Source organism: Cryptomeria japonica, unplaced genomic scaffold (assembly GCF_030272615.1).
Source record: "Cryptomeria japonica unplaced genomic scaffold, Sugi_1.0 HiC_scaffold_183, whole genome shotgun sequence".
Classification (NCBI taxonomy): Eukaryota; Viridiplantae; Streptophyta; class Pinopsida; order Cupressales; family Cupressaceae; genus Cryptomeria; species Cryptomeria japonica.
The window spans coordinates 182,501-205,000 of NW_026729005.1; the positions used below are offsets into that span (position 1 = coordinate 182,501).

The 22,500-nt window shown below is 57.6% G+C and overlaps 1 non-coding gene across 1 annotated transcript; it reads left to right on the top strand.

Annotated features, from left to right (window-relative positions):
• The first annotated feature begins 18,178 nt into the window (after positions 1–18,178).
• On the top strand, positions 18,179–18,297 carry LOC131867746 (5S ribosomal RNA). The gene has a single exon (XR_009366278.1). It is a non-coding gene; the product is annotated as a 5S ribosomal RNA (ribosomal RNA).
• The last annotated feature ends 4,203 nt before the right edge of the window (positions 18,298–22,500 follow it).

Consider the following 22,500-nt stretch of genomic DNA (forward strand, 5'->3'; position numbering starts at 1 on the left):
GCCTGCGCGTATAAACGGAGATATATATCCAATTGCAACGAAGGAACGTGCCAAAGATCGAGAACAATGGCAGAAATGCTAGTAACGTGCACTTCGGGACCAACGCATCACCGGAAGACAACCGCCAAACATCGAAAGAGTCGCGATGCTCCGCAACCTACGTGCAAAGCGGTCGCACACCGGGTAAGGGAGTGAGAGCCCCAAACATAGCTGGGCGAGGCGCTCACTCCGCTCTTTAATATCTCGTTAATACCGCCAAGGAAATGGCACAAGCACACACACACAAGCATCCTCGGAAGAGGACAGTTCGAGTGACAGGTCAAATCCAAGAGTTCCGAAGACTACCTCCAGGAACAATCGGGAACAAGACCGATTACAAGTCGTCGAGTCTGTTACTGGGCGAACACGAGATGCGCACAAGAAATCGATCAGCCCTCACAATGGCCCAAGGCCAGAGATCGGACTGCTACGATTTACCCCAACAATCATCGTGCCACTCTTCGCAGAGAGGTGATAGACGCCAACGAGCCCGCGCATAGCAATCGAGGTGTAAAAAGGGCGTTGAAGGCAGGAAGCCTGGACGAAAGAGGCTACGAGGTCACCTCGAAGCGGTCTAAGAATCGGGCGCACTTGGGGCGACTACCAGTGCCAACCCCTTATCCCGCGGTGCGTCCGACACACAGAAATTTCCAAGGCGGCCAAGGAGCCTCCCCGCATAGCAATCGGGGTGTGAGGTTACGGATGCAGCATTGATAGCAATCGAGGTGTGAGGCGAAGGATGCAGAAGTGAGAGCCGAGGGATGTAGCAGAGATAGCAATCGGGGTGTGTGATGCAGAAGAGATAGCAATCGAGGTGTGCGGTGGGAAGGGCCCAGCAGCCAGAATGCATGAAGCGACGGATGAAGCAGTGATGACAACCGGGCTGTGAGGAGAGGAGGGATGCAGCCAAGAAAGCAATCAGGGCTCGAGGCAAGGGATGCATCAAGGATAGCAATCATGTTGTGAGGCGAGATTCCAAAGGCTAAACGTGAGAGGCTGCAGGGTCGACTCAGAGAGGTCTATGCATGTGAGAGGCTGAAAGCAAGGTCGACTCGGAGCGGTCTATGCATCGGGCGCGCTTGGGGCGACTACCAGTGCCAACCCCTTATCCCGCGACGCGTCCGACAAAGAGAACGTTCCAAGGCGGCAGAGGAGGTTACCAGCCGAAGGATGCAGTAGCAATAACAGGTATAGTTCCGCGGCGGCCGAGAAGACTCACCGCATAGGAATCGGGATGCGAGGCGAGGGATGCGGCGGGAAGGCCCCGACGGCTAAACGGAAGAGGCTGCAGGGCCGCCTCGGAATGGTCCAAGCATCGGATGCGATTGGGACGACTACCAGTGCCAACCCCTTATCCCGCGATGCGTCCGATACACAGATAGTTCCAAGGCGGCCGAGGAGCCTCACCGCATATCAATCGGGGTGCGAGGCGAGGGATGGGGCGGGAAGGCCCCAACGGCTAGACGGAAGAGGCTTCAGGGCCACCTCGGAATGGTCCAAGCATCGGACGCGCTTGGGGCGACTGCCAGTGCCAACCCCTTATCCCGCGATGCGTCCGATACACAGATGGTTCCAAGGCGGCCGAGGAGCCTCACCGCATAGCAATCGGGGGTGCGAGGCGAGGGATGGGGCGGGAAGGCCCCAACGGCTAGACGGAAGAGGCTTCAGGGCCGCCTAGGAATGGTCCAAGCATCGGACACGCTTGGGGCGACTACCAGTGACAGCCCCCTATCCCGCGATGCGTCCGATACGAAGATGGTTCCAAGGCGGCCGAGGAGCCTCACCGCATAGCAATCGGGGTGCGAGGTGGGGGATGCGGCGAGATGGCCCCAACGGCTAGACGGAAGAGGCCACAGGGCCGCGTCGGAATAGTCCAAGCATCGGACGCGCTTGGGGCGACTACCAGTGACAACCCCTTATCCCGCGATGCGTCCGATACGAAGATAGTTCCAAGGCGGCCGAGGAGCCTCACCGCATAGCAATCGGGGTGCGAGGTGGGGGATGCGGCGAGATGGCCCCAACGGCTAGACGGAAGAGGCTGCAGGGCCGCCTCGGAATAGTCCAAGCATCGGACGCGCTTGGGGCCACTACCAGTGACAACCCCTTATCCCGCAATGCGTCCGATACGAAGATAGTTCCAAGGCGGCCGAAGAGCCTCACCGCATAGCAATCGGGGTGCGAGGTGGGGGATGCGGCGAGATGGCCCCAACGGCTAGACGGAAGAGGCCACAGGGCCGCCTCGGAATAGTCCAAGCATCGGACGCGCTTGGGGCGACTACCAGTGACAACCCCTTATCCCGCGATGCGTCCGATACGAAGATAGTTCCCAGGCGGCCGAGGAGCCTCACCGCATAGCAATCGGGGTGCGAGGCGAGGGATGCGGCGAGATGGCCCCAAAGGCTAGACGGAAGAGGCTGCAGGGCTGCCTCGGAATAGTCCAAGCATCGGACGCGCTTGGGGCGACTACCACTGCCAACCCCTTATCCCGCGATGCGTCCGATACACAGATAGTTCCGAGGCGGCCGAGGAGGTGGGGGATGCAGCGAGATGGCCCCAACGGCTAGACGGAAGAGGCTGCAGGGCCGCCTCGGAATAGTCCAAGCATCGGACGCGCTTGGGGCGACTACCAGTGACAACCCCTTATCCCGCGATGCGTCCGATACACAGATAGTTCCGAGGCGGCCAAGGAGCCTCACCGCATAGCAATCGTGGTGCGAGGTGGGGGATGCGGCGAGATGGCCCCAACGGCTAGACGGAAGAGGCTGCAGGGCCGCCTCGGAATGGTCCAAGCATCGGATGCGCTTGGGGCGACTACCACTGCCAACCCCTTATCCCGCGATGCGTCCGATACACAGATAGTTCCAAGGCGGCCGAGGAGCCTCACAGCATAGCAATCAGGGTGCGAGGCGAGGGATGCGGCGAGAAAGCCCCAACGGCTAGAGGGAAGAGGCTTCAGGTCCGCCTCGGAATGGTCCAAGCATCGGACGCGCTTGGGGCGACTACCAGTGACAACCCCTTATCCCGCGACGCGTCCGATACACAGATAGTTCCAAGGCGGCCGAGGAGCCTCACCGCATAGCAATCGGGGTGCGAGGCGAGGGATGCGGCGAGAAGGACCCAACGGCTACACGGAAGAGGCTTCGGGGCCGCCTCGGAATGGTCCAAGCATCGGACGCGCTTGGGGCGACTACCAGTGACAACCCCTTATCCCGCGACGCGTCCGATACACAGATAGTTCCAAGGCGGCCGAGGAGCCTCACCGCATAGCAATCGGGGTGCGAGGCGAGGGATGCGGCGAGAAGGACCCAACGGCTACATGGAAGAGGCTTCGGGGCCGCCTCGGAATGGTCCAAGCATCGGACGCGCTTGGGGCGACTACCAGTGACAACCCCTTATCCCGCGACGCGTCCGATACACAGATAGTTCCAAGGCGGCCGAGGAGCCTCACCGCATAGCAATCGGGGTGCGAGGCGAGGGATGCGGCGAGAAGGACCCAACGGCTAGACGGAAGAGGCTTCGGGTCCGCCTCGGAATGGTCCAAGCATCGGACGCGCTTGGGGCGACTACCAGTGACAACCCCTTATCCCGCGACGCGTCCGATACACAGATAGTTCCAAGGCGGCCGAGGAGCCTCACCGCATAGCAATCGGGGTGCGAGGCGAGGGATGCGGCGAGAAGGACCCAACGGCTAGACGGAAGAGGCTTCGGGTCCGCCTCGGAATGGTCCAAGCATCGGACGCGCTTGGGGCGACTACCAGTGACAACCCCTTATCCCGCGACGCGTCCGATACACAGATAGTTCCAAGGCGGCCGAGGAGCCTCACCGCATAGCAATCGGGGTGCGAGGCGAGGGATGCGGCGAGAAGGACCCAACGGCTAGACGGAAGAGGCTTCGGGTCCGCCTCGGAATGGTCCAAGCATCGGACGCGCTTGGGGCGACTACCAGTGACAACCCCTTATCCCGCGACGCGTCCGATACACAGATAGTTCCGAGGCGGCCGAGGAGCCTCACCGCATAGCAATCGGGGTGCGAGGCGAAGGATGCGGCGAGAAGGACCCAACGGCTAGACGGAAGAGGCTTCGGGTCCGCCTCGGAATGGTCTAAGCATCGGACGCGCTTGGGGCGACTACCAGTGACAACCCCTTATCCCGCGACGCGTCCGATACACAGATAGTTCCAAGGCGGCCGAGGAGCCTCACCGCATAGCAATCGGGGTGCGAGGCGAGGGATGCGGCGAGAAGGACCCAACGGCTAGACGGAAGAGGCTTCAGGGCCGCCTCGGAATGGTCCAAGCATCGGACGCGCTTGGGGCGACTACCAATGACAACCCCTTATCCCGCGACGCGTCCGATACACAGATAGTTCCGAGGCGGCCGAGGAGCCTCACCGCATAGCAATCGGGGTGCGAGGCGAGGGATGCGGCGAGAAGGACCCAACGGCTAGACGGAAGAGGCTTCAGGGCCGCCTCGGAATGGTCCAAGCATCGGACGCGCTTGGGGCGACTACCAGTGACAACCCCTTATCCCGCGACGCGTCCGATACACAGATAGTTCCGAGGCGGCCGAGGAGCCTCACCGCATAGCAATCGGGGTGCGAGGCGAGGGATGCGGCGAGAAGGACCCAACGGCTAGACGGAAGAGGCTTCAGGGCCGCCTCGGAATGGTCCAAGCATCGGACGCGCTTGGGGCGACTACCGTTGCCAACCCCTTATCCCGCGATGCGTCTGATACACAGATAGTTCCGAGGCGGCCGAGGAGCCTCACCGCATAGCAATCGGGTTGCGAGGCAGATTATTGGGAAGGGAACCCCCTGGGATGCGGCTCAAGCAGTGCCCAAAGGGACTGGAATGCGGAATCACATCGAGAGACCCAAATGCTATACGAGGGCTCAAATCGAATTATCGATTTGGCCACGACATGGACGCATCGGAACGACTACCTTTGCCGAACCACTCGCAATTGCATCCATACCGAAACCAATAGACATTTCCGTTAGAGCCCTCGCATAGCATTCGGGAATCTCGCATGCCCCTCTAAATCGACCAATGCTGGCGCTCAATGAAAATCCGAGCGCTACCACCGTTCGAGCGCCAGCATTGGTCGAGTTAGAGGGGCACGGGGGAGAATGCTCCAGTCAACACCTCCCCTATATAAGTTATTTGTCCGATTCTCGCACAACCGTAGTCTGCCTCGTCGAATCAAACAACGGTCCCAGATTCCGACTTCCGTTCCGTAGAGACCCAAAAGCTAGATGGAGGCTCGCAAGAAAGAGAGTCGGCGCATAGCAATCGGGTTTCTCGAACGTTTAGGGACCGAGCTCACTTGCGGATAGGGCAAAATCCGCCAAGCAACCCAAAAGCTAGACGGGGGCTCGAATCGAATCGCCTAGGCGGCCACAACAACGACGTGTTGGATCGACTACCAGTGCCAAACCATTCAGCAAGACTAGTCTGTGTCGAGGCCGGATAGAGATTCTCAGAGAGCGCTCGCATAGCATTTAGGAGACCTGCCGCGTCCCTCACACTCGACAAATGGTGGTGCACGTTTATAAATCCGAGCGATCCCAACCCTTTCAAGCACCAACATCGGTCGAGATAGAGGGGCACGGAGGGGGCTGCGTGAGACAACACAGTCCCCTATATAAGTTATTTGTCCGATTCTCACACATCCGAAGAATGGTCATCAAATCGGACAACAGCCCAAACTTCCGACTTCCGTCCCAGAAAGCCCAAGAGCTATCTAAAACGTTCATGGCCGGAACTCGATCGCGGCTATACCAGTCCGCCAAGCAACCCAAAAGCTAGACTGGAGCTCTAGTCGAATCACCTCTGTGGCCATTGCAAGGACGTGTTGGAGCGACTACCATTGCCGAACCATTCCGCAGGTCGAGTCCATACCAAGGCCGCATAGAGATTCACGATGAGCTCCTGCATAGCAATCAGGAGACTTGCCGTGTCCATCACAATCGATAAATCCTGGTGCAAGATTTTTGCATCCGAGCGCTCCAACCAGTCGAGCACCAGCATCAATCGACATAAACGGGCACGGGGGGAGGATGCTCGAGAACACTACCTCCCCTATATAAGTTATTTGTCCGATTCTCAAGCAGCCGAAGTCTGGTCATCGAATCGGGTCAAAGACCACAACTTCCGACTTTACCCACAATGCAAGTCATCGAATCGAACATCGGCCCCCGAGTCGGACTCCATGCGTATGTCAGGTCATCGGACCCAAATTCCGCCTTCCTGCGCATGGCGGGCCATCAATATCAACTCGGTCATCGGACCCAAACTCCGCCTTTTTGCGTATGGCACGCCTTCAAATCGGTCATCGGACCCAAATTCCGCCTTCCTGTGCATGGCGGGCCATCAACATCAACTCGGTCATCGGACCCAAATTCCGCCTTTCTGCGCATGGCACGCCATCAACTCGGTCATCGGACCCAAATTCCGCCTTCCTGCGCATGGCAGGTCATCGGACACAAATTCAGACCTCGCCAATATGCCTACGTATCGAATCGGTCATCGGACCCAACTTCCGACTTCATCCATACTGTAGGGTCTTTGAGGTTGGCGCGGTGCGCTCAACCCAGGGAGTCGACCCATCGAAGCATACACCTCCCCTATATAAGCTGTCACGGGGCTAGACCGGCCTGCTGCCCAAACAAGCTTTTTCCTTCCAAAGGAGGTCAAACCTCATGCGGCACTGGCAAACCTTACTCACGACTTCCATTGCGGACAAGTCCTTTCTTGTTTCCAGACTACGCCATACCCTTTTCAAGTGTCCACCACCTGACCACATTAACACACACCCATGCGGAATAGAAGTGCATGCCAACCCTCTCACGGGTTTCTTTCATCCTGATGCTCCTAGCACTCCCTTCAAGTCCCCGACTCTACTCTAGCACTGTCTTGTCGCACCATCCTTGCACCCCGGGTACAAGCTTACAGGTCTTCTCGATGTCTTCGTCTTCTTGAGTCCCCCATAAGACCCTGACTACTAACACTGACCCATCCGGAACTCCTTAAGTCCTCCGGCTCCAACTCTGCACACTCCTTGAGCATGCCCAGCACTCCCACAACACTGGCACCCCATGTTGGCCTCCCTCGGCTCCTCTGAACCCTCAAGCACCAAACATATCTCATGGGATGACTAGACTCCCTGAGCTAGCTTCCTGTTTGTCCATCTCCACACAATGAACACAACACTGGGGCAATCGATAGCTTTATTGTTATGAAGAGACGGCCCCTGGCTCGATCTACAAACAATTCCAACTCTGTTGCTGGTCACTATCCTGAATACTTCCCAAGCATTCGATTACAAGTTCCTGCCCCTAGATCAACGTCCACTCTTGAAACACCAGCACAGATACCACTGCACCTCGCCCCTGGCGTTAGCTTCTTAGATAGACTCCTGATCCACGAAGACCCTATCTCTTTCGGAACTCAACCTGGCGCACCACTGACTCCCTCCCGAGCCTGCGACGGCTTACCCAGTACACAACTCAGAACTCCTTCCTGAACAAGGACTCCAAGTCACACTGCTTCGGGCCCCTGGCCTATGCCTACATGGCTTCACTGGTGAACCCGGTTCCCTGTACATCCTATGCACAATAACCAGCTCCATGCAAACACTCAGTCTAAGCCTCTCAGACTGACAAAACACCTTGCACTCCTACTTGGGCACCAAGCTCTTCACTCCATGATCCAATCCAATATCCTTGGTCGCTGAACTCTCCTTCAACTCGGCTGTGCTCCCAAAACAACTCGCCTACGGACCATGTCCACTTTTCGGTCATGCAACTCATCCATCTTTGTCACCCTCTTGGACTCGCCTCATGGCTCGGCTCCACATGAGCACACTTTCGGAACCCAGTCCCTACTGCCACATTTGACCCCCACTCTAGGGCCTTGAGATCCCGGATCTCAATGCAAATCCCACTTCAGGTAACCTAGGTGCGTGCCCGGCACATCACCCCACTTGTTCCACAAGACACATGGACTTCCAGCTCTGCAACTCAACCCACATAGCTTGCCCAACTCTCAAGCTCCAACATTCCGATATAGATAGCCCCTTGCACGGCCATCCCCCCCTTACAAGATCTTGGGTACTCCATTTCCCCAACCGGGACAATCCATTGCACGATCATCCTTCTCGCAAGAGCCTAGGTACTCCACTTCCCTAGTCCTCGGGTCATAGACAACTCCCCGGGAGTCATCCCCAACATTGGCTCAGTTACTCCGCTTCACTGAGATAGGGACCATGAGAATGCATCCACCAGTAAACCTCACCATCCAATGATAAGGCGGGGTTACTCTACTTCACCCCTAATGTCCATGTAGGACCTCTATCTCCTTGAGACTAGAGGGCAGGGTTACTCTTCTTCACCCCTAGGAGGAGGTGTCTACCGCAGACCACCTTGGTGCACTCCTGGCACTCGGCTATTCTCTCAACCGACCCCCATATATAAGTTTTTCGTCCAATTCTCACACAACTGTAGCTTGGCATTAACCCTTTGTCAATCACCACAACTTCCACCTGCTGAGAATAACAAGGGACTTACAACCCCAGAAGCCTACTGATCTCCCTGAGACAGCAGCCCCTTACATCCTCCCCCACTTAAAACAGGCGACGTCCTTGGCGCCGGACCATTCGACCCGAGTCTCGTCCTTCGCAACATTAGGACCTGTTAAAAGTGAACTTCAGATTCACTGTGCCCTGCACTTGTATCGTTTTTGTCCCTGACATACTTGATACTTGCCAGCATACCCCATACTGGACTTTCACTTGCATGAATCCCATCCATGGCTAACTCGCTTCGGCAACACTCTGAGTCCAACTCACTGCCTCCGCACTGATCTTGTGAAGACGCTTCCTTGCCTCCAACTGATCTTTGCTGCTAGTCCCTGACTCAACAACATATTGCAAGAACCCCGTTCTTGACTTCCACTGAGATGACTGTCCTTGTTTGAACATCTGTGAAACAACTCTGTGATATTCGGTTGCACCATGCCCCATACCGGCTTCTACATCTCCAAGACTCCACCGTTTGCACTGCAACACGACAAAACACCACAAACCATGCTCACCTCTCAACTCAGCCACTAGTGCCATCCTCGACGACACCCTTGTCTTCCAACTTCCACTGCTCCCGGATCCAATCCTAGCATCCACTGAAAGACATGCTTGCTACCAACCCTGTTGTGCAAGCCCCTGGTATCTGGCCACCCTGAAGACACATACTCCACTGACCAAAACACCCAACTGACTTCCCAAGTCGCACATTCAACCTTCAGCTCTCAACTTCCTTTCTGTAGTGCCATCCTGATTGCCTGTTGACTGACCCCGGTGCGCCCCGCGTCTTATCCTTGTCCCCAACAACTCAACTCAAGAACAACAACCAACATACTCCCATTGATCCACCTCTAGCTGCACATGATCCTCCTGGTACTTGTCAATCACTTCCACCTCCTTGGTGTACTCTCGCAAACCCACACCTCATGAGTCTGCCTAGGTGCACTTCCTTGAAGACACCCATCTTGCCTTGCGTCCCACACATTCGATCTTGTCTACTTCAATCTGCTGTACTACTTTGTCTGACTGATGCACTGTCCACGGAACGCCCTGCGCCCTCGGTGCTGCAACCCAAAGAAACTACCAACATCATTCAGCCGACCAACCTCTCGTGCATAATGCCTCTGCAATCCACATCCAATGTGGGCAAGGTACTCACTCCTTCCCTTGACTTTCTCTTGTGACGGTCCCATCTTTGGTTCCCAACCTTCAGACCTAACTCGCCACAAGTCCATACCTCAGATCATGTCCCAGACACAATCCTACATCTTAGGTGCACTTCCCTGAAGACACCCAACTCTTGCATTACATCCTACACATTCAGTGAACTCACTTCCATCCATTGTGCCACTTTGTCTGACTGACGCACTGTCCACGGAACGCCCTGCGCCCTCGGTGCTGCAACCCAAAGAAGCCACCAACATTTGTAAGCTAGCCAACCTCTTGTGCCCGATGCCTTTGCAAACCACATCCAATGTGGGCAAGGTACTACCTCTTTCCCTTGACTTCCTTTGTGACTTGGCCCCTCACTGGCTTTCCACCATCGGACCTGCTTCGCCACCCAATTTACACCTCGGATCATGTCCCGGACACAACCCTACACCACACTGGGAATGACCTTACGCCATCCACAGCCCAAATTGTTACACCTCGGACCCGTCCTTGACAAGATCCTACACCACACTGTACCTTACAGCTCCATCGATTTCACCTCGGATCCGTCCTTGACAAGACCCTACACCACACTGCTCCTCGCAGCTCCTACCTCCTTTGACTGGTCTTAAATGCCACTGCCCTTGGACACTGCCATATCAAATCTTGCGGCCCTGCCGACTGCTTCCAGCACTGAACCCAGTTCAATACCGACTCACACCTTGCCTACTTCGCTCCACTCGAACTACTAAGGCACTTCCCGTGCAAGATTTTTCCAACCAAGAGATCCACTCCTGATCCCTTGTCGCTCCACTAGCATAGTCCCTTCCCGATGGAACTCGGCCCCAGGCACAAACTCCAACCAGCTGACTACCACTCATGGAACTTGGCCACGGACTTCACCACCCTTATCCCTACCTGGATTGGCCTCACATTTTTAGTGACCACGCCCTGCTAGCCACCCTGGTCTACCTGTCCTCGACACTGCAAACCACAATCCGCCTTCGCAGTCTTCCTCTGACCACTTGATAGCCCAGCTACCTCAGCTCATCTAACTGGCCCTGCCAATTTTTATGCTCTGATACCAACTGTCACGGGGCTAGACCGGCCTGCTGCCCAAACAAGCTTTTTCCTTCCAAAGGAGGTCAAACCTCATGCGGCACTGGCAAACCTTACTCACGACTTCCATTGCGGACAAGTCCTTTCTTGTTTCCAGACTACGCCATACCCTTTTCAAGTGTCCACCACCTGACCACATTAACACACACCCATGCGGAATAGAAGTGCATGCCAACCCTCTCACGGGTTTCTTTCATCCTGATGCTCCTAGCACTCCCTTCAAGTCCCCGACTCTACTCTAGCACTGTCTTGTCGCACCATCCTTGCACCCCGGGTACAAGCTTACAGGTCTTCTCGATGTCTTCGTCTTCTTGAGTCCCCCATAAGACCCTGACTACTAACACTGACCCATCCGGAACTCCTTAAGTCCTCCGGCTCCAACTCTGCACACTCCTTGAGCATGCCCAGCACTCCCACAGCACTGGCACCCCATGTTGGCCTCCCTCGGCTCCTCTGAACCCTCAAGCACCAAACATATCTCATGGGATGACTAGACTCCCTGAGCTAGCTTCCTGTTTGTCCATCTCCACACAATGAACACAACACTGGGGCAATCGATAGCTTTATTGTTATGAAGAGACGGCCCCTGGCTCGATCTACAAACAATTCCAACTCTGTTGCTGGTCACTATCCTGAATACTTCCCAAGCATTCGATTACAAGTTCCTGCCCCTAGATCAACGTCCACTCTTGAAACACCAGCACAGATACCACTGCACCTCGCCCCTGGCGTTAGCTTCTTAGATAGACTCCTGATCCACGAAGACCCTATCTCTTTCGGAACTCAACCTGGCGCACCACTGACTCCCTCCCGAGCCTGCGACGGCTTACCCAGTACACAACTCAGAACTCCTTCCTGAACAAGGACTCCAAGTCACACTGCTTCGGGCCCCTGGCCTATGCCTACATGGCTTCACTGGTGAACCCGGTTCCCTGTACATCCTATGCACAATAACCAGCTCCATGCAAACACTCAGTCTAAGCCTCTCAGACTGACAAAACACCTTGCACTCCTACTTGGGCACCAAGCTCTTCACTCCATGATCCAATCCAATATCCTTGGTCGCTGAACTCTCCTTCAACTCGGCTGTGCTCCCAAAACAACTCGCCTACGGACCATGTCCACTTTTCGGTCATGCAACTCATCCATCTTTGTCACCCTCTTGGACTCGCCTCATGGCTCGGCTCCACATGAGCACACTTTCGGAACCCAGTCCCTACTGCCACATTTGACCCCCACTCTAGGGCCTTGAGATCCCGGATCTCAATGCAAATCCCACTTCAGGTAACCTAGGTGCGTGCCCGGCACATCACCCCACTTGTTCCACAAGACACATGGACTTCCAGCTCTGCAACTCAACCCACATAGCTTGCCCAACTCTCAAGCTCCAACATTCCGATATAGATAGCCCCTTGCACGGCCATCCCCCCCTTACAAGATCTTGGGTACTCCATTTCCCCAACCGGGACAATCCATTGCACGATCATCCTTCTCGCAAGAGCCTAGGTACTCCACTTCCCTAGTCCTCGGGTCATAGACAACTCCCCGGGAGTCATCCCCAACATTGGCTCAGTTACTCCGCTTCACTGAGATAGGGACCATGAGAATGCATCCACCAGTAAACCTCACCATCCAATGATAAGGCGGGGTTACTCTACTTCACCCCTAATGTCCATGTAGGACCTCTATCTCCTTGAGACTAGAGGGCAGGGTTACTCTTCTTCACCCCTAGGAGGAGGTGTCTACCGCAGACCACCTTGGTGCACTCCTGGCACTCGGCTATTCTCTCAACCGACCCCCATATATAAGTTTTTCGTCCAATTCTCACACAACTGTAGCTTGGCATTAACCCTTTGTCAATCACCACAACTTCCACCTGCTGAGAATAACAAGGGACTTACAACCCCAGAAGCCTACTGATCTCCCTGAGACAGCAGCCCCTTACATAAGCTATTTGTCCGATTCCCACACCTGTGTAGTTTGCACCTCTGACCAGGACATCGACCCCAACTTCCGAACTCGACTGCAACGACGGCACCAGCGCCTTGGTGCGCACCTTGCGACGCACAGTCCCAACATTCGCCTTCCTGCACATGGCAGGTCATCGGACCCAAATTCCGACCTCGCGAGTATGCCTACATATCGAATCGGTCATCGGACCCAACTTCCGACTTCATCCATACCGTAGGGTCTTTGAGGTTGGCGCGGTGCGCTCAACCCGGGGAGTCGACCCAACGAAGCATACACCTCCCCTATATAAGCTATTTGTCCGATTCCCACACCTGTGTAGTTTGCACCTCCGATCAAGACATCGACCCCAACTTCCGAACTCGCCTCCAACGACCGAACCAGCGCCTTGGTGCGCACCTTGCAACGCACAGTGCCAACATTCGCCTTCCTGCACGTGGCAGGTCATCGGACCCAAATTCCGACCTCGCGAGTATGCCTACATATCGAATCGGTCATCGGACCCAACTTCCGACTTCATCCATACCGTAGGGTCTTTGAGGTTGGCGCGGTGCGCTCAACCCGGGGAGTCGACCCAACGAAGCATACACCTCCCCTATATAAGCTATTTGTCCGATTCCCACACCTGTGTAGCTTGCACCTCCGATCAGGACATCGACCCCAACTTCCGAACTCGACTAAAAAGACCGCACCAGCGCCTTGGTGTGCACCTTGCAACGCACAGTGTCAACATTCGCCTTCCTGCACATGGCAGGTCATCGGACCCAAATTCCGACCTCATGAGCATACCTACTAATCGAATTGGTCATCGGACCCAACTTCCGACTTCATCCATACCGTAGGGTCTTTGAGGTTGGCGCGGTGCGCTCAACCTGGGGAGTCGACCCATCGAAGCATACACCTCCCCTATATAAGCTATTTGTCCGATTCCGACACCTGTGTAGTTTGCACCTCCGCTCAGGACATCGACCCCAACTTCCGAACTCGCCTGCAACGACCGAACCAGCGCCTTGGTGCGCACCAAAAGTGCGCACTTTTGGAGGGCACTTTTGTGCGCTCCAAAGGTGCGCACTTTTGGAGGGCACTTTTCTGCGCTCCAAAGGTGCGCACTTTTGGAGGGCACTTTTTGGAGGGCACTTTTCTGCGCTCCAAAGGTGCGCACTTTTGGAGGGCACTTTTTGGAGGGCACTTTTCTGCGCTCCAAAGGTGCGCACTTTTGGAGGGCACTTTTTGGAGGGCACTTTTCTGCGCTCCAAAGGTGCGCACTTTTGGAGGGCACTTTTTGGAGGGCACTTTTCTGCGCTCCAAAGGTGCGCACTTTTGGAGGGCACTTTTTGGAGGGCACTTTTCTGCGCTCCAAAGGTGCGCACTTTTGGAGGGCACTTTTCTGCGCTCCAAAGGTGCGCACTTTTGGAGGGCACTTTTTGGAGGGCACTTTTCTGCGCTCCAAAGGTGCGCACTTTTGGAGGGCACTTTTCTGCGCTCCAAAGGTGCGCACTTTTGGAGGGCACTTTTTGGAGGGCACTTTTCTGCGCTCCAAAGGTGCGCACTTTTGGAGGGCACTTTTGTGCACTCCAAAGGTGCGCACTTTTGGAGGGCACTTTTCCTGTGCTCCAAAGGTGCACACCTAGGTGAGCACCTTCGACCACACCTTGTAGCACACCAAACTCTGACTTTCGACTTCATCCGCAATGCAGGGTCTTTGAGGTTGGCGCAATGCGCACAACCAGGGGAGTCGACCCATCAAACCCAACACCTCCCCTATATAAGCTATTTGTCTGATTCTCATACATGCGTAGCCTGCAGGAGCAATTAGGACATCGACCCCAACTTTCGGCTTCTAAACGAAAACAAGGTCTTTGAGGTTGGTGTAATGCGAACAACTAGGGGAGTCAACCCATCAAACCCAACACCTCCCCTATATAAGCTATTTGTCTGATTCTCATACATGTGTAGTCTACAGGAGCAATTAGGACATCGACCCCAACTTTTGACTTCTTAACGAAAACAAGGTCTTTGAGGTTGACGTAATGCGCACAACCAGGGGAGTCGACCCATCAAACCCAACACCTCCCCTATATAAGCTATTTGTCCGATTCTCATACATGTGTAGCCTGCAGGAGCCATTAGGACATTGACCCCAACTTTTGACTTCTTAACGAAAACAAGGTCTTTGAGGTTGGCGTAATGCGCACAACCAAGGGAGTTGACCCATCAAACCCAACACCTCCCCTATATAAGCTATTTGTCTGATTCTCATACATGTGTAGCCTGCAACAACGATTAGGACATCCACCCCAACTTCTGAATTCGTCTGCGTTGACCGCACCAAAGGTGCACGCCTTGGTGCTCACCAAAATCCGACTTCCGACTTCTTCTGCTATGCGGGGTCTTTGAGGTTGGCGCAGTGCGCACAACCAGGGGAGTCAACCCACCGAATGCAACACCTCCCCTATATAAGCTATTTGTCTGATTCTCATACATGCGTAGACTGCAGCAATGATTAGGACATCCACCCCAACTTTTGACTTCTTAAACAAGACAGGGTCTTTGAAGTTGGTGCAGTGCACACAACCAGGGGAGTCGACCCATCAAACGCAACACCTCCCCTATATAAAGCTATTTGTCCGATTCTCATACGTGTAGTCTGCAGCAGCGATTAGGACATCGACCCCAACTTCCGAATTCGTTTGCATTGACCGCACCAAAGGTGCACGCCTTGGTGTGCACCCTGGAGTGCACTTTGGTGCTCACCTCGGTGCACACTTTGGTGTGCACCTCGGTGTGCACCAAAGGTGCGCACCTTGGAGCGCACCAAAGGTGTACACTTTGGAGCGCACCACATAGGGTCTTTGAGAGGTTGGCGCAGTGCGCACACCAAGGTGGGTGTTGAGGTGCGTGCCGAGGTGGGTGGGTGCTAGGGTGCGCTCCATGGTGGGTGCCAGGGTGGGTGCGTGCTAGGGTGGATTCCAAAGAGGGTCATAGGGTGGGTGCCAAGGTGGGTTGGTGATATAGTGGGTTCAAAGGTGGGTACTAGGGTGGGTTCCAAGGTGGGTCACAAGTTGGGTGCCAGGATGCGTGGGTGTTAGGTTGGGTGCCAAGGTGGGCTCCTGCGTGGGTGGGTGCTAGGGTGGGTTTCAAGGTGGACGCGAGGGCGGGTGCCAAGGTGGGTAACAAGTTGGGTGTTAGGATGGGTGAGTGCTAGAGTGGGTGCCAAGGTGGGTGGGTGCTAAGGTGGATGCCAAGGTGGTTCACAGGGTGGGTGGGTTCTAGGGTGAGTTCCAAGGTGGGTCACAGGTTCAGTGCTAGGGTGGGTGTCAAGGCGGGTGTCGAGGTGCCTGGGTGCTAGGGTGTGGATGCCAATGTGGGTCATAGGGTGGGTACTAGGGTGGGCTGCAATGTGGGTGCCAAGGTGGGTAACATGCTCGGTGGGTTCTAAATTGGGTGCCAGGGTGGGTGTGCACCCACCTTGCCCGAGGTGGGTGCCAAGGTGCCAGTGTGGGTGGGTGCTAAGGTGGATGCCAAGGTGGGTGAGAAGGTGGGTGATAGGTTGAGTGGTAGGATGGGTGGGTGCCAAGATGGGTCACAGGGTGGGTGCAAGGGTGGGTAGGTGCTAGGGTTGGTGTCAGGGTGGGTGGGTGCTAGGTTGGGTTCCAAGGTGGGTGCGAGGGTGAGTGTCAAGGTGGGTCACAGGTTAGGTGCTAGGATGGGTGAGTGCTAGGGTGCAAAGGTGCCAGGGTGGGTGCTAGGATGGGTCGATGCTAGGGTGAGTGGCAAGGTGGGTCCACAAGTGTCAAGGTGGGTGCCGAGGTGGGTGCCAAGTCGGCGACTGCTATGGTGGATGCCAAGGTGGGTCACGGGGTGGGTGCCAAGTTGCTAGGTTGGGTTCCAAGGTGGGTGCCAACGTGGGTGCTAGGGTGCGTGGGTTAAAGGGTGTGTCACAACGTGGGTGCCAGGATGGGTGCGCACCCACACTGGCCAAGACGGGTGCGGGTGCAAGGTTGGGTTCCAAGCCCGGTCACAGGCTGGGTGCTAGGATGGGTGGGTGCCAAGGTGGGCACCAGGGTGGGTGCACCCACCCTGGCCAAGGTGGGTCACGGGGTGGGTCCTAGGGTGGGTAACGGGGTGGGTACTAAGGTGCGTGCCAAGGTGGGTCATAGGGTGGGTGCCAAGGTGGGCACCAGGGTGGGTGTGCACCAACCCTAGCCAGGGTAGGTCACGGGGTGGTTGTCGGGGTGGGCGTCAAGGAGCCAAGGTGGGTGGCAAGTAGCCAAGTTGCGTGCCAAGGTGGGTGTCGGGGTGGGTGCCAAGGATCCAAGGTGGGTGCCAAGGAACCAAGGTGGGTGTCTGGGTGGGTGCCGAGGTGGGAGCCAGGGTGGGTCCCAAGGTGAGTGCAAAGGTGGGTGCCAGGGTCAAGGTGAGTGCCAATGTGGGTTCCAAGGTGCCAGGGTCAGGGTGAGTGCCAATGTGGGTTCAAAGGTGCTAAGTTGGGTGCGAGGTTGGGTGCGAGGGTGGGTGGGTGCCAAGGTGTGCTAGGTGGAAGCCCGGGTGGGTCGGCATCCCATGGGTGTCGAGTTGGGTGCCTGATGGGTGCTTCTTGTCAAGTTTTAGTCGTCGGGACTCATTTCGAGCCTTAGAGGTCGTTTCTTGTCCGGTTGCCCTGTCTTCGACCTGGGAACCCAATTTTGGTCCTCGGGTCCCATTTTTTTTTGTCTCGCATCCCACTTTTGGCCTGTGGCCTTTTCGGGGTCGATTCTCGTTTTGGGCATCAGAGCATGTTTCTTCTCCTAAAACCCAATATTTGTTTATTAAGTCTCGGAACACATTTTTGTTCTCGTGGACCCATCATGGGTCTTGGAACGCATTTGTGGTCCTTGGGTCCCATTTTGCATCCCGAAACTTGTGTTTTGGTGCTTGATCCCTATTTTGGGTGCCCACCTTGCACCAAGTGCGCACCCGGGGCAAACCGAGCGCCTTGGTGCACCGGGGCAAGATCGAGCGTGCACCCGAGGCGCCCCGAACATGCACCAAGGTGCACTCGGCCCACATGTGAGCGCAGGTCGTTGCGCCCGAGGTGGTGTGTGGGCACCGCGTTGCAGACGGGACACTGCACGCACACGACGCCCCCTCCAGGTGCACGCACGTAGGCCGGGCCGGGTGCACACCCGACGCCCTAGCAAGGTGCGCGCACCCGGGCAGGGCTCACACTTGGCGAACGGGGCGCACTTCGCGAGGGAGGGTGTGCACCTCGACGGGGGTGGGTGGCCGGGGTGGATTCGCACGTGGGTCGCGGTTTGCTAAGTACACACTGCGACAAGCTCATAACGGGTGCGATCATACCAGCATTAGTGCACCGGATCCCATCAGAACTCCGCAGTTAAGCGCGCTTGGGCCGGAGTAGTACTGGGATGGGTGACCTCCCGGGAAGTCCCGGTGTTGCACCCTTTTTTAGTTTTTCGCCGGGCGTCGCAATGCTATTTGAATAAACCTTTTGCCCGTTTGCGTTCTCGTCGGGGCCGGGCCGGGCCGGGGTGCGCTGCCCGCACTACCGCGCGCGCGGGGGCGACACCGAGCGCGCACCCGAGGCACCCCGAGCACACAGGCCACGGTGCAACCCGGGCGTTGTGCGCGCACCCCGGTGCGCCCGAGGTGCTGCGCGCGCACCCAGGTGAAATCGGTGTGCACCTCGGCCAGTGCGCGCTCGGTCGAGTCGCGCACGTTGGCCAAGGTGCACGGTGATGTTTCTTACTCTAAGGTTCCGCACCAGACGCCCGGGACAGGTGAGCGAAGCTGGGCGGGGCCGGGTGCGCGGCCGGGGCAGGTGCACGCAGCTGGAGAGAGCTTTGGAGCACACTTCGGAGCGCACCAATGATGCGCTCCATTCAAAAGTTTCCTGAAAAGGCAAAAAAAGTTGAGATTATAGAATTTCCCAATTGAGAGATTGTAAAAAAAAAAAATTTAAAATGAAGGAAACGCGGGTGCCAAGGTGTGCGCAGCCCAGCCAAGGTGTGCGCACCAAGGCGCCCACCCTGGCGAAGGTGCACGCAAGGTGCGCACCCGAGGCAAACCGGACAATTAACCCAACTTTCGACTTCGCGCGCACCTTGGAGCGCACTTCGGAGCGCTCCTTGGTGCGCACCAATCTTGGGCACCTCGGAGTGCACCATGGCGCCCACCAAGGTGCGCACCCGGGGCAAACCGAGCTCCGACTTCGTGCGCACCTTGGAGCGCACGAAAGGTGCGCACCATGGCGCCCACCAAGGTGCGCAGCCCAGCCAAGGCGTGCGCATCAAGGTGCGCACCCTGGCGAAGGTGCGCACCCGGGGCAAACCGAGCTCCGACTTCGTGCGCACCTTGGAGCGCACAAAAGGTGCGCAACCCAGCCAAGGTGTGCGCACCCCGGTCAAACCGAGCTCCGAATCGTGCGCACCAGAGGTGCACGCCATCGTGCGCACCTTGGAGCACACTTCGGAGCCCTCCTTGGTGCGCGCCGATGTTGCGCACCTCGGAGCGCACCCGGGGAAAACAATGCAATTAACCCGACTTTCGACTTCGTGGGCACCTCGGAGCGCTCTCGGGTTCGCACCTCGGAGCACACCGAGGTGCGCACCTTTGATGCGCTGCCTTCACCAATTTCCAGAAAAGGCAAGAAAACATTGAGAAGGTGTGCGCACCGAGGTGCCCACCCTGGCGAAGGTGCACGCGAGGTGCGCACCCGGGGCAAACCGGGCTCCGACTTCGTGCACGCCGCACCTTGGAGCACACTTCGGAGCGCTCCTTGGTGCGCACCAGGGCGCGCAACCCAGCCGAGGTGCCCACCCCGGCGAAGGTGCACGCGAGGTGCGCACCCGGGGCAAACCGGGCTCCGACTTCGTGCACGCCATGGTGCCCACCGCGGCGAAGGTGCACGCGAGGTGCGCACCCGGGGCAAACCGGGCTCCGACTTCGTGCACGCCGCACCTTGGAGCACACTTCGGAGCGCTCCTTGGTGCGCACCATGGTGCCCACCAGGGCGCGCAACCCCGCCGAAGGTGCACGCGAGGTGCGCACCCGGGGCAAACCGGGCTCCGACTTCGTGCACGCCGCACCTTGGAGCACACTTCGGAGCGCTCCTTGGTGCGCACCATGGTGCCCACCAGGGCGCGCAACCCCGCCGAAGGTGCACGCGAGGTGCGCACCCGGGGCAAACCGGGCTCCGACTTCGTGCACGCCATGGTGCGCACCGCGGCGAAGGTGCGCACCCGGGGCAAACCGGGCTCCGACTTCGTGCACGCCGCACCTTGGAGCACACTTCGGAGCGCTCCTTGGTGCGCACCAGGGCGCGCAACCCAGCCGAGGTGCCCACCCCGGCGAAGGTGCACGCGAGGTGCGTACCCGGGGCAAACCGGGCTCCGACTTCGTGCACGCCGCACCTTGGAGCACACTTCGGAGCGCTCCTTGGTGCGCACCATGGTGCCCACCAGGCCGCGCAACCCAGCCAAGGTGTGCGCACCAAGGTGCACGCGAGGTGCGCACCCGGGGCAAACCGGGGTCCGACTTCGTGCACGCCGCACCTTGGAGCACACATCGGGGCGCTCCCGGGTTCGCACCGGCGTTGCGCACCGTGGTGGGCACCTCGGAGCACACCAAGGTGGGCAGCGAGGTGCGCACCTTTGATGCGATGCCTTCACTAATTTCCATAAAAGGCAAAAAAAAAACGAGATTTTAAAATTTCCGTTTTGAAAGATAGTGAGAAAAAGGGAATGCTGGTGCCATCTTGAGCCCGCCCTGGTGCGCAGCCCAGCCAAGGTGTGCGCACCAAGGTGCCCACCCTGGCGAAGGTGCGCGCCCGGGCAATTAACCCAACTTCCAACTTCGCGCGCGCCAGGGTGGGAGCGCACCCAACAACCGGGCCTGGGAAGAGCCAATGCGAGAAACCCCACCAAACGCTCTGACAAAAAAAGAGGGGGCGCTCCAGTAACCCCGCTTCGGAGCGCACCCTGGGCAAACCCAGCCAAGGTGCCCACCCCGGCCAAGGTGCAGGCGAGGTGCGCACCCGGGGCAAACCGGGCTCCGACAACGTGCACGCCGCACCTTGGAGCACACTTCGTAGCGCTCCCGGGTGCGCACCTCAGAGCACACCAAGGTGGGCAGCGAGGTGCGCACCTTTGATGCGCTGCCTTCACTAATTTCCAGAAAAGGCAAAAAAAAAAGGAGATTTTAAAATTTCCGTTTTGAAAGATAGTGAAAAAAACGGAACGCGCGTGCCATCTTGAGCCCGCCCTGGTGCGCAGCCCAGGTAAGGTGCCCACCCTGGCAAAGGTGCGCACCCGGGCAATTAACCCTACTTCCGACTTCGTGCGCGCCAGGGTGGCAACCGGGCCTCGGAAGAGCCAATGCGAGAAACCCCACCAAACGCTCCGACAAAAAAAGAGGCGGCGCTCCAATAACCCCGCTTCGGAGCGCAGCCGGGGCAAACCCAGCCAAGGTGCCCACCCCGACGAAGGTGCACGCGAGGTGCGCACCCGGGGCAAACCGGGCTCCGACAACGTGCACGCAGCACCTTGGAGCACACTTCGAAGCACTCCCGGGTGCCCACCGGCGTTGCGCACCGTGGTGGGCAGCGAGGTGCGCACCTTTGATGCGCTGCCTTCACTAATTTCCAGAAAAAGGCAAAAAAAAATGAGATTTTAAAATTTCCGTTTTGAAAGATAGTGAAAAAAAAGGAACGCGGGTGCCATCTTGAGCCCGCCCTGGTGCGCAGCCCAGGCAAGGCATGCGCACCAAGGTGCCCACCCGAGGTGCACACCCGGGGCAAACCGGGCTCCGACTTCGTGCAGGCCGCACCTTGGAGCACACTTCGGAGCGCTCCTTGGTGCGCACCATGGTGCCCACCAGGGCGCGCAACCCAGCCAAGGTCTGCACACCAAGGTGCCCACCCCGGCGAAGGTGCACGCGAGGTGCGCACCCGGGGCAAACCGGGCTCCGACTTCGTGCACGCCATGGTGCCCACCGCGGCGAAGGTGCACGCGAGGTGCGCACCCGGGGCAAACCGGGCTCCGACTTCGTGCACGCCGCACCTTGGAGCACACTTCGGAGCGCTCCTTGGTGCGCACCATGGTGCCCACCAGGGCGCGCAACCCAGCCAAGGTGTGCGCACCAAGGTGCACGCGAGGTGCGCACCCGGGGCAAACCGGGGTCCGACTTCGTGCACGCCGCACCTTGGAGCACACATCGGAGCGCTCCCAGGTTCGCACCAGCGTTGCGCACCTTTGATGCGCTGCCTTCACTAATTTCCAGAAAAGGCAAAAAAAAACGAGATTTTAAAATTTCCGTTCTGAAAGATAGTGAAAAAAACGGAACGCGGGTGCCATCTTGAGCCCTTCCTGGTGCGCAGCCCAGGCAAGTTGTGCGCACCAAGGTGCCCACCCTGGCGGAGGTGCGCGCCCGGGGCAATCCGGGCTCCGACTTCGTGCACTGCATGGTGCCCACCAAGGCGCGCAACCCAGCCAAGGTGCCCACCGCAGCGAAGGTGCACGCGAGGTGCGCACCCGAGGTGCACACCCGGGGCAAACCGGGCTCCGACTTCGTGCACGCCGCACCTTGGAGCACACTTCAGAGCGCTCCTTGGTGCGCACCAGGGCGCGCAACCCAACCAAGGTCTGCACA